This window comes from Centrocercus urophasianus, unplaced genomic scaffold (assembly GCF_019232065.1).
Source record: "Centrocercus urophasianus isolate 14NV4802_14NV808 unplaced genomic scaffold, USGS_Curo_1.0 seq_27, whole genome shotgun sequence".
In the NCBI taxonomy this organism is placed as follows: domain Eukaryota; kingdom Metazoa; phylum Chordata; class Aves; order Galliformes; family Phasianidae; genus Centrocercus; species Centrocercus urophasianus.
The window spans coordinates 8140591-8153476 of NW_024884833.1; the positions used below are offsets into that span (position 1 = coordinate 8140591).

Here is a 12886-nt window from a genome sequence, read left to right on the forward strand (position 1 = left end):
AAAAAAAAAAAAAAAAAAATTGCCATCTCTGCAGTATATTCTTAGCAAACTGTAAAATGAGAGCTGATCTGCTAGCAGTCATGTACCACATTAATTTTACCTGCTCTTCTTTGCTAGTTTGGTTCACCACATAGCATGCTAAAGGAATGATTAACATGGCTGAACAGTGCTTCTATTGTCTCTGACTTTTTCTCCCTTTCATGACTCAACACTGGGTTCTAACAATTTCTGAAGTAGCTTTGAAAGCTTGCCAAGAATTCTTCTGTTTCATGATTAATGTCTGTTTTGTCAGACATATGATGTCATAAAGCATTGCAATTAGACTTGTTTTATTCAGATTTGATTGTGTGATCGTTGCACATCATAAGACACAAGTCTTAGAGTAGTAGAAGTAGTACAAGTCCTAGAGAAAAGCTTTTACTCATTTTGCTGCATGTGGAGAGAGGCACAAATCCATGCCTGTGTTTTTAATAAATGAGATTGCTTAATAATTCTGGCCATTATAATCAGAAATCATTCTGACTTCCAGAGAATGTCTGGAAGGGGTATGACAAGCTGTTCTGAACTGCTATCTGAGGGTCACACCATTTTGTCAGATGGTGACAAGTTGCTTGTATGAGCACTGGAAACTTCCATGATTTCCAATATAAAAAGCCTTAACACTAGGTTACATTTCTGGGGCAATTCCACCTGCATAACTGAGACCTGATAAAAACTATAACAGGAAGATACAGAATTGTGTGGTTCAATTTTTTTATAGGTAGAATGTTGATAGGACATTATACAGAAAAATGCAAAGTGTTTCGGACTAGTAGTTGTAAGGTCTTCTCATGAGAATGATGTGAGTGATTAAAAAGAAAGCAGAAACCTAACTCCACTTACTACTGGAAACTCTACTTGTTTGACACTGCAAAGTAGTATGGTTTGCTGATTTCCACATTTTCTTGCATTTATTGAAAGGGAGGTTGGAAGACATTGTGAGATAAACCTCTTGATGTTCGTTTTCTGCACAGTCAGGAATGCCAACTACTTTACTCACTGTCAACTTTCTTGCATTGCTGATGAGAGACGGCTGGAACTGTCTGAAGGATAGGGTGGACTCCGAACTATGGAGTACTGTGGTACATATCTGTAAGCCCCTTACGTCTGTGCCTGAGCACCTTATGCCATTTTGCTGTATTTGTCAGCTTTATCTCAATGAAAGCAGGAAGTATTTTAAAAACATTGTGAGAAGGCTTCTTCAGGCACATTTTTTCACTGAGATTTTCTGTTTTTCTTTATGGATCTTTCCAAACTACAGAAGTGCTTTTCATGCTGAAACCAAAAATCCTACTGTTACCTTGACTAAAGTCAGTGGAATGACAGAGGTGTAAAGCTGGTGTGGTGGAAAGGGAGCCCATTTTGTACAGCTGCTTTGCTAAGGAGCACTAGCATATTGCTTTTGCAGTTGCTCAGCTTTGGCTGAAACATGAAGTTAACAAGTCGTAGCAGAATGGAAAGCAGAAACTTTTTACTTCCACAACCACTCCCTGCACACACATACCCCACCCTCCGCCCCCGCCTTGTTTACTTAATATGTAGCTAACTGGGAGCATCATCTGGTATCAGCTCTGGGGAAAGATGCTTTCTTTGCTCAAAAATAGGTCAGGAGGAAACCTGGCATTTCCTTGCCTACTTGCCTGCTATATTCACTAGTCCAGGCAGCCTTACTCAGAATACCTGCTGGGAATGAGAAATGAATTTCTGGCAAAGCAGCTGGGAGTCCCGACTCTGCTGAAGTCATTTACAGGTTTCTCCTCAGAATAAATGACTTTCAGGCTTTGCTGCTGCTGTGCTGTAAATGTCTGATTAATTTCTCAAGTAATAGGGAACAGTGTGAGGAAGCGTCTGGTGGGAGAGGGCTGCTTAGTGTTAGCTGGGAGATACTGCAAGGTGACTCAGCAGATGCTCCTGTGGTCACCGGGTTTAAGAAGTCCTGCAAAAGCAGCTGGTGCTGCTTTTTCTATTTTCATTCTCTATACCCATCTGTGCCAGTGAAAAAAACCCTGCAATAACACGAATGAGTCATGTCACACATTGCTCACTATTTGTTTTGAAATTCTGAGGCAGACCTGAGAACTGGGCTACTCCTACTTCCACAATGACTTAGTTGTAAAAACAAATACAGATTGATTGAACACTTGTCTTGAGAAGTTTCACCAGGTAAATGGGTCTGTTTGAGCATAGACTTGATCTCTGTGACAGCTTGAAGATTTATATGTTCAGTGCACCAAGCTGGAGGAGGGCTCAGGCTATACTCTCAGAAGATCTATGAGGCCTTGATGCATGCAGAGCTTCAAAATCAGTGCACACAAACAAATAGTCAGGAGACTTGTTTTTGTGCATAGCCTATTTGAGCTGTTGCAACAAATGCTTTCTTGAAATAGTTAAGTATCAGCAAGTGATTTTGGAAGCCTTGCAAAGTTTCAAATTCCAAATCCTCAGGGTAACCCACCTCCCTTTTGTGTAGCAGGAAAGGAGCAGGCTTCAACCAGCTGTGCACAAAGACTGCGATCAAGGTGGAGCTGTGCTTAGCAAGAGGTGGTTTGAAGGTCTGCAGATCAGGACAGCTTTCTCTGTGCTCTGTATTGGATTACTTCCCTTCACTCTCCCCTGCTTGCACTATAAGCAGGTGACACTAGATGACGGATTCAAAATCACAGGAGATTGGCAGCTGACTTGTCCCACTCTGATCCTGCAGCTGCCCAGCACCTGACACGTGCTACCATGTGCTCCCAAAGAGGGGTCCAGCTGCCACCCTCGTGCTTTCAGTGCTCAGCAGCAAGTACCAGCAGCCCAGGAAAGGGGATTAAAGCGAAGACAGGTGCTTGTGACAGCTAAGAACACAACAGCGCTTTGCTCTGTTGCTAAACATGCTGGGCTTACTTTGTCCTGCTGGACTGAGGCTGCTCCGGATGGATGAAGGAAACTGTGGTTGACAAAAGAGGATCCCTGAAGGGGATGAGGCTCATGCCCTAAGGCAGCCATGACCCACCCGCAACCGCATGCGGCCCAGTACTGCTCACAGTGCGGCCTGCGCCCTTACTACTGCATCATCATGGCAGCATCTCTGCCCACCAAGTGGCCCACCCTGGCCCTGGGACATGGGGAAGGAACAATGGAGGGCTGACGAATAATATGGCACTGTGCTTAATTTGCAAGGAAATTGTGTCAGTTTTCAAAGATTGCAATTTGAAAAGACGCTAAATACAGAAACATGCTGCCAAATTGAATGCATACAAAGGAATGCTTTCTAAAGACAACAGAACTGTAAAATAATCTGCCATTTCAACAAAACATTAAAAAAAATAAAAAATAAAACTTAAATGGACTTTGTTATAAGGGCTAATTAGGTGATCTGATCACAAGAAGAATCAAAACTGTTTCCTGATGGTGAATTTGTTGAACAGTATATAGAAACCATGACAAATATACTGTGTCCTGGTTAAAAAAAAAAAAAAAAAAAAAAAAAAAAAGGATTTTTCTGGAATCAGTCTGCCTCGTGAGACTATAACCAGGTGAACTGAAGAAACAGGAAAATCTATCAAAAAAAATTTGGTGAAATTTCAAATTTTATGTTTTGGCGATAGACAAAAGCACTCATGCTACAGATACAGCTCAACTTGCCATTTTCAGTAGAGGTATTGATAATGAATAGAATATCACTGAAGAAACAGCTTCTGTGGTGCCATTGAAAGGCACAACTAAACTCTTGATCTGTATGTGTCACTAGAAATTACATTAAAGCAATTTTCTTTAACCATTGTCAACAAATCTGGTATAGCTACTGATGGTGCCCTGGTGCATGGTAGAAAAAAAAGGGACTTATAAAATTAATAGAAGATGATACCATTTCTGCAGGTAATTCCCATTTGATGAAATTTCACTGCATCAGACATCAAGAAAATTTATGTGCAAAAGCTTTAAATATGGATAAGTTCATGCAAATTGTTTTCAAAGCTGTGAATTTCACAAGGTCCAGAGGACCAAATCATCACCAATTCTAGGATTTCCTTAGAAGTATGGATGCTGATTATGGGGTCATCTCTTGCTTTTCTGAAGGAAGGTGTCTATGTCTGGGTAAAATTCTAAAAAGGCTTTATGATTTGAAAAGTGAAATCAAGGCAATAATGGAGTCAAAAGGAAAATTTGTGCCAGATCGTGATGATATTTTTAATAAAATATTTCTCTTTTGGTAACTCTCCTCCTCACTTATTGGTCATCTGTTGAAACATCTACAAAGTAAAAGTCTGTTGAGCTGTCCAGTTATGCTGGTTGCAGCTGCAGATGTAGAACAAGCATGGCTCTATCCAGTGTTATATAGTTGCAGTCCAATTCTGGCTGTGTGAGACAAATCACAAAAATCACAAAGGGAACAAAAAACTGAGGAGGAAAGTGGAGCAGACTTTCCAAAGTGTTAGCCTGTAGACAATGAATAATAACATTGCTGGTGGGACTGTTGTCAATTTGGTACTGGCCTTTGTAATGTAAAATTATTTTAACTCAGAAATTCTGCATAGACCTTTGGCATAGAGTTTCAAATGGTTAGTAGTATATATATATATATTTGGAATTCTATGGAATTAGAGGAAATTAAAATAAAAAATGTAGGTGGAATGGTTTCCAGAGGCAGCCTCTGCCTTTGCAGCAAGCTTTCCCACACACATTTCAGCAGCTGTGACTCATTGTGGAGGCTGATATTAATTGCTGGTGCCAATGCTTTCATAAGTACACACTGATTTAAAGTGGCTCAGTGTTTGGGTGCTCAAAGAAAGATGTCATCGGAAACTGCCTCTAACTGACTAAGATCCTCTAACTTCAGTGAGGATTAAGTGCCTAAACACATAAACATACTTTCTGAAACTCACCAGCTATTCTTCTGCATTTTAGCAAATATCTTCCTTTATGCTGTATGCCCTCTCCAAAGGACTAAAAATGGTGTCTAGAGGACTTTTTTTTTTGCCCTTATATATGCTGTTTCTCTGGAAACTGTTCTTACATGGCCCTTGGTCACCAAAAATGGATTAATCTAAAATGTTTGGGAGGGCACTGATGGTCTATTGCAATCTTTTCTTAGATCATGAGGCAGTGAATAACCTAGGTAGACTTGGCATTCTCTACAAGAATAGCACAACTCTCATAGGACAGAGCAGTGAGGTTAAAAACAGGAAGGACAGCTTCAATTCTTAAATCACTGTGTGTTGTGTAAACAATAGCACATGTTAATTTTTATAACTAGCACTGATCAGTGCAGTTAATTACTGTAACTGGCATATTGTCCCAAGTTGATAATTGGTCTGAAGTACATTTTACAGTGGTAGTGCTCTTTATGTTGGCTTACGATAAAAGCACACAAATAATGGGAGATGTGAAGTTTTAACAAACCTCACGTATTAGATTGTTCACTCCATAAGAAACTGGAGGCATCGCACAATGTAAATCCTGGTTATAATTTCTTTTAGGAGAGGTGCTCCAGCCATCTTCTTGGCCTCATGGACTCACTCCAACAGTTCCAAGTCTGTCTTGTGCTGGATGTTGTCTTGCAAGAATAGAGGAGAGAATCAGAATCCAGCTCATCACATTTCTGATACAGCACACTGCTGACTCACGTTGAGCTTTTCAACCACAGATACACTGAATCAGTATTTCTCTGCTGTCAGTCAGTCTTTCTCTGTTGTCAATCAGTTGACAGCCCATACTAAACTGATACTGGGGATTGCGCCAGGTCAGGTGCCAGTGTTTTGCTCTTGGCCTTCTTGAACCTCATTAGGTGATCATCAGCCCACTTCTCCAGCTTGTCCAGATCCCTCTGGATGACATCTCTTCCTGCTGTTTTATCACCTGCACCACTCAGTTTGGTGTCATCTGCATCACTCAGCTTGGAGTCACCTACAAATTTGCTAAGAGTGCACTTGGCCCATCTTCATCAACAAAATGCTCCTGAAGGGCTCACCACTCACTACTAGTTTCCATTTGGACAGTAAGCCATTGATTGCAGTTCTTTGTATATGGATAACTTTAGATATATCCACCCATTTCTTTATCCACTGAGTAGTCCATCCATCAAATACATGTATCTGCATTCTACAGGCAAGAACGTTGTGTGGGAAGGTATTAAAGGCCTTACAGAAGTCCATCACTGGCAATATTACACTGTGTATCTTGCACCCATTTGACTTTACTGACAATAGCAATTTAATTACCCTGGGAGCCTTGCACATGGTATTTTATAAGAATGAATTGCCTTTCGATGGTAAGCGCAAAACAAAATAACACAATTCCCAATAATAATACTAAATCTGACCAAGTCAAAATACACTGATTAATATTGTGTTTATGGAGAACCATTTCATTCAGAAAAATAGCTAGAGAGATTACTGATTATGTAACATAATATAGCTAGTAAAAATTTAATCAGAAATATACCTACAGCACATAGTAGGTGATTTTCCATATATATATATATTTTTTTTGTATTACATAAGTATGTGAATGACATTTGACTTTACGAATCAAATAAAAAGAAAAAGCAGATTAGTACAAAAGTAACTTTTCAGAAGAGAAGTAGTCTACCTTAGTTTAAAATTCTAGCTGTGAAAATCAGCTGATATACTTTTTTCTTGGTTATTTGTCTGTTCAAACCCATCATTCTACCTGAGCAACTGCACTAGGCCTTACACGTAAAATATAACAATTAAAATTTGCAAGGTTCCTTTGAAGGTGCAATTTATGATTGAACAGGCCCTATTAATTAAGCAACTTCTTCAGATCTTTCAATAATGAAATCTGTTAATATTCGATCTTATCAAAATATATTGTTGAGAACATATAATCCGTTTGTTTTATTTTGTTTTTAATTAGATTAGCAGGACAAGAAGTAGGAGAGAAAAAAAAACAAAAGGAAAAAAACTATTACAAGATAATAAGCTGAAGAGATAAATTTATGTTAGGTTTATCATTGATTTTAACCAAGTACAATGTTAAGATAAAAAAAACTCACAGAAGAGATGAAATTTGCTCAATGCTGCATTACTTTTATAGGTGTGAAAACAGTTTTCAGGGGAGTTACTTATATGAAACCAGAGTAGTGAAACAGTGAATTGCAACAACTGTGCCTGATCATCTGTGGGAAGGCTCCCATGAATCTCCAGTGTCTGAACTGGGGACTCTGGAGCATTCGATTGGGCTTGACATGATCTGTTCTTCATGAGAGGTTTAGCATTACCTTTGCTGAAAATGAAACACCTCATGTTTATGCCGTTTGTTAAGCAGGAGTAAGATTAGTCATTTAGGCATCTGAGTGTTTTGATGGATAAGGCTGCTTCCGTGCTTAAGAGCAAGCATGTGCTTTGATAATCACCTGATCCAGGGCTTCTGTTGGTCATCTGGGCAGACTGCTGCAGTTTTCTGGCTCTGTTCATCAGTGTCTCTTTGTAGCCCACAGGAAGTGACTGTAATTTCTGGAGGCTTAATTCAGCACACAAAGAAGCTCATAAAAAAGAAAACAACACATAAAACTGCTAACAGTAAGTAACCCCTGCAATAACTGTATTGGATGCTTCAATGAATTCCTAAAACCCAATAGGAGGTAGCAATAGAATTCACAAGTAGAAATAGAAGAAACAAAAGGACTATAAAATTCTCATGCTTAGTCTGCACCAGCATAACAAGGCTGCTAATTTTTTGAAGGAGAAATGCTTGCTGTAGCACATGTGCTACAACCCAGCTTGCCTCTATGTAGTTTTCTATCAATAGGTCTCAGGGCAGTGCTAATTCCATGTAAGTAGTGAGGAAGCAAGAGCACAAAGTTGAGATGTACAACCTAAAATCACCCAGTACACTGATAGTAGTAGTCTCAAGTCTCATATGCAATAGAAGCTCCTTCTCCATGAAGAAGTCCAGCATACTATCAGATCATTCAGGGGACTGTAAAAGATCAGTAGATGAAAACTAGCAGGATTTCTCAAAAGACTGAAACACTTGAGGTCACTTCAGGTTTTCTGTCTATTCCTATGAATTGTTCCTATGAATCTAACTTCTTCTTTGTGATTTTTTTCACTTCAGCTTGTCTTTGAACTTCTTTTTCTGACTGAAGGTGAAGGCAAAAACACATTAATTGCAGCCATTTCCTAGGCATAGCCCAATCTTGCCGTGCTAATTCTGAATTAAGAAAGATAAGAAGCAGCAATTCATATATAGAATTTGGAATAAATTAAAACAAAACAACAACAAAAACAAAAAAACAAAAAAGAAAAAAAAAAAAGAAAAAAAAAAAAAACCAAACCAAACAAAAAACCAAGAACAACAAAAAAGCCTCCTTCATCATTTCATTAATATGTTCCAGCCACAATTGTTCAGAAATGCTGAGTCTAAATTCCAAAATACAAAATGCTTTTATATGCTTTTTAGCATTTAAAGTTTAAAGAATGTCTTTAGAAGTACTGGTGAGGACTATGTAAGATAATGTTCGAATGATTGTAGATGAACTATTTTAAAAGTATGAGTATGGCAAAACTTCAAAATAAATTTCTAGAGTAGCAGTGTTATTGTTGGCTACTAACAAAAAGTGGGGGCGGAAGAAATATGAGCAATGCAAAATTTTTTGCAATGTCTATATCCAAATTGAAAAAAGCTTGTATACTGAAAATACATCACTGCTATTTGGTTTTATTTGCATTCCTTACCTGGTCTGATCAGAATATTAGTATAGTAGAAGTAAGACCACAGTTTTTCTGCCCTGACTTGTAGAACTGGAGATCCCATAAATTAATCTGCTCTTATGATAGCTAAGGTTTCTTTGCTGATGTCAGGGTTTTGTATAACTGAAAAAAAAAAAAGCACTATTTCAAGATTTTTGTCCTATATTTTGCTGCTGAATTTGAATAGAGTTTGAATACCGTTGAGGCAGAGCCTTGGTTTTTAGCTCTGCTCAGTTTCCTGTACTGTTCTACAAAAGAGACAAGTGAAACTTGTATCTTTCAAAAGTTTCATAATAACTTCTAAAAAGACTGACAATGATGTATCAGAAGTAGAGATGTGCTGAAATCCTGCAATGGAAAGGTCATTTGTGACTTACCAGGAAAATCTGATACATAGTAAGCACTAAGTGAGTTTGAAGTGCCTAAAATGAACAGCTGGCAGAAGCTGCATGATCACTAGTCCTTGTTCTCATGGGGAACTTCAACTTTCCTGTTGGAAAAACAGTGCAGCACAGAATTAGTCTAGAAGGTTTCTAGAGTGTATGCCTGACTCAGCTGGTAAGAGAGCCTACCAAGGGAGGTACCCCACTAGACCTGCTGTTCACAGACACAGAAGGACTGGTGGGAGATGTGGTGTCAGGATCTATCTTGGACAGAGTGATCCGGAAATGGTAGAATTCTCAATTCTTGATGAAGTCAGTAGGGGAGGCAGCAAAACCACTGTCTTGGACTTCCAGAGGGTGGATTAGAACTGTTCAGAACTCTGGCAGGGAGAGTCCCTTGGGATTCAGTCCTGAGGGGTAAAAGGGTCCAGGAAGGCTGGGTGCTCCTCAAGAAGGAAGTCATAAAGGCACAGGAACAGATTGTACACCTGTGCTGTAAGATGGACCAGTGAGGAAGAAGACTGGCGTAGATGAACACAGAGCTTTTCCTGAGGTTTCAGGAGAAAAAGAGAATTTACCTCCAGTGGAAGAAGGGAAGGACAAGAATTTGTTAGGATGTGCAGGGAGAGAATTAGAAAGGCAAAAGCCCATCTTGAACTCAACTTGGCTGTTGGGATAAAAGAGAATAAAAAGCATTTTGTGAATATATTGACAGTAAGAGGAGGACTGAGGAGAATCTCCATCCTTTACAGGATGCATAGGGGACCATGAACACTGAGGAAGAGGCTGAGGTTCTCAATGCCTTCATCATGACTGTCTTTAAAAGTCAGACCAATTATCCTCAGGGTTCTCTAGCCTCTAATTTGGAAGTCTTGGATGGGGAGCAGAATTAACCCCCCAAGTTCAGGTGGAAACTCTCAGAGCCCTACAACTTCACCTGAACTGTCACAAGTCCATGGGACCAGATGGGATTTACCTGAGGATGCTGAGGGAGCTGGCAGAGTGGTAACCCAGCCACTTTCCATCATCCATCAGCAGTCCTGGTCAACTGGAGAGGTCCCAGAGGATTGGAAACTTGCCAGTGTGACTCCCATCGACAAGAAGGGTCATAAGGAGAATCTGGGAAGCTTGTCAGCTTGAGTTCTGTGCCAGGGAAGGTTATGGAGCAGATCATTTTGAGGGATGATTCCCTGGTTTGTGAAATAACCAGGAAATCAGGCCTAGCCAGCATGGATTCATGAAAGGCAGGACCTGCTTGTTCATCCTGATCTTCTTCTATGGTTAAGTGACCCATCTGGTGGATGAGAGAAAGGCGGTTGATGTAGTCTACCTAGACTTCAGAAAAACCTTTGACGCTGTCTCTCACAGTATTCTCCTGTAGAAGCTGGCAGCCCGTGGCTTGGACAGTTACAAGCTTTGCTGGGTAAAGAACTGGCTGGATGGCCGGACCCAGAGATGGGTGGTGAATGGAGCTAAATCCAGCTGGTGACTGGTCACGAGTGGTGCTCCTCAGGGGCTGGTGCTCGGGCCTGTCCTCTTCAATATCTTTATTGATGATCCAGATGATGGGATTGAGTCCATAAATATGAATACAAGGCAGACTTAATTGAAAGTCCTGAATATCATGAAAATGTTACTAGAGGCTTGGAGGCTCTTGAACTTCATTCTTTCCTTCTCATGACAGAAGTCTGATCTCATTTGCCTAATTTGGTGGAATATGTTCTTTAAGGCACTGGTTTACACCTGTGAAAGTGCAGTTAAGTTCCCTTCATCAAATACCTTGTATCTCTGAAAGTGATGTTTCAAATAGTGACTAATGTAAACAACTTTTATTCCACTCTGTGCTAGAAGAAAGAATAGTTTAATCATACCTTATTTGCAAAACTTTTCTGAAAGGCTCCAGATAAATACTTCTTCTCCATACCTCCGCTGTGCTTCTTAAATTCATGTACTGTATTTACATACAATGAAGACAATGAAAACTATTCTTCATAATTAGAAGAACATGAAAATTGTAAGTTCTAAAAAAACCTCATCATTACAAGACAAATGTCCCTCTCCCTTCAAACAAAACAAAGCAAAACAAAACAAACACAAAAAAACCCCAAAACCAACCCCAAAATCCCACCAAAAAAATCCCCATCAAAACAAAAAAAAGGCTGAGATGCAAAATAATTTTATAAAATAGTCTATGGTCAAACATGATTGAAAAAGTCATCCCTCAAGTTTAGGATTTAGCTACTATGTGAGTCGTAACATTAAGGAAATATTTGGATTTCATGAGTTTTTCGGTGCTCATTTCTTCAGTGAAGAAGTTCACTGGTTCACTGAAAAGTTTTACTGCATCTTCTGACTTTTCCAGTGCTGTCTCCCCACCTCCAGGTTTGTACAATGGCCAGGCACTGCAAGTTGCATCCTTATTGCATCACTGCCCCTTGAACCAGTTTGATACATCTCAACCCATGGGAAACAGAATCAAAAACATGGTCAGCTGTAGTTTTAAATCCACAGAATTGGTAAAATAACTCTTTAATGAAGAAGTCTTAGAAAAGTTGAATCCTGTCAGAAGACCAGTAAGGGTTTGTGTATTCAGACAACAGCTATCATCTGCTGATTGTTTTTTGTAAACCACTTTCCTGTATTAGCACCTGAATGGCCTGCATGACTTCCCTGTTGACTGACTGACTTTTGCAGCTTCCCCATGGCATTAAGAATAAAGGCAACAAGGTTCTTCAAGTGCCTGTGGGAAGAAGCTGACCTCCAGGAATGGTAAGTCTTGGAGGCTACCTGTGCAGATTAGACATCTCTGGGCTCCTGATATGTACTGCTGTGGAGATGCTTAGTTCCTTCACTTGCATTTGCAACATCCCTAAAGATTCAGACTTCTCCTGTGCGTAAAGAGCAGTGCACAACTCTCAGTAGATATGTACAGTTGCAAGTTTTAGCTGTCCTTGAAAACTTCAATTGTATTCATCAGTATTGATGCTATGTACTCTGGAGTGCCACTTATTGACACTTCTCATATATCATACTTACAGCTGTACCACATAATTAATTAATTAATTTTCTCACATATGCTTTCACATCAGCTTCTTCACAACAACTTTCAGTTTGGCGGTGCAGATCCCTTTATCCAAGACTGCAGGGTAGATTCTTCACTGTACTCTCCATGGAGGATCCTCTTATCTCGCACTATACCTAGAATGGAAGCCCACATCCAGCTCATTGCTCTACAAAGCCATCAAACCAGGCTTCAAACACCAAACCTGTCTCTTCATCCATCTTCCTTGCTTGTTATAATCATTTTATCTCTGCTCTTCTGCTGCCTTTTGCAGGTATCTTGGGATTGAAGTTCAAGTGTCTCTACTGAAGCATATAAACAATGTACACATAGCTACTGGAAAACAGCTAATACCTCTATATACTCAAATAGAAATTTTCAAAGATGATGGTGATGATTAGAGTAATAGTCATAGATATTGAAGGACGATTCAGTTAAGTAATTTAATGTGACTGATTCCAAAGGAAAACTGGACTTTGTCATTCAAAATCTGCTTTTTTTCTTTGATGGAAGAATAGTTGATCTCCAGTGTATGCATCTTTCTTGCTCATGTTTCTAGTTTACGTCTGCAAGTAGTGTACTTTCTACTCATTGGTGACCATTTAGTCTTAGAAACACCTACCAAAGAAATGCAATTTGCAAGAAACAGCAGAATTTGACTATCTTCAGAGTCTTTATTTCCTGCACTTAACTGCTGTCTGGGT

General features: G+C 39.5%; 1 protein-coding gene across 7 annotated transcripts in view; it reads left to right on the top strand.

The window, feature by feature from the left end:
• Positions 1-12886, top strand: part of TMC1 (transmembrane channel like 1) — a 110556-nt gene that overhangs the window by 39251 nt on the left and 58419 nt on the right. The window contains exon 2 of one of the 7 annotated variants that reach the window (XM_042826864.1): positions 7477-7565. The exons of 5 other annotated variants lie outside the window; for them this stretch is intronic. The gene's annotated coding sequence lies outside the window, so the exon portion shown is untranslated. Of the gene's footprint in view, positions 1-7476; positions 7566-11828; positions 11891-12886 lie in introns of those variants that run through there. One more of the 7 variants, XM_042826866.1, reaches the window with a different exon arrangement.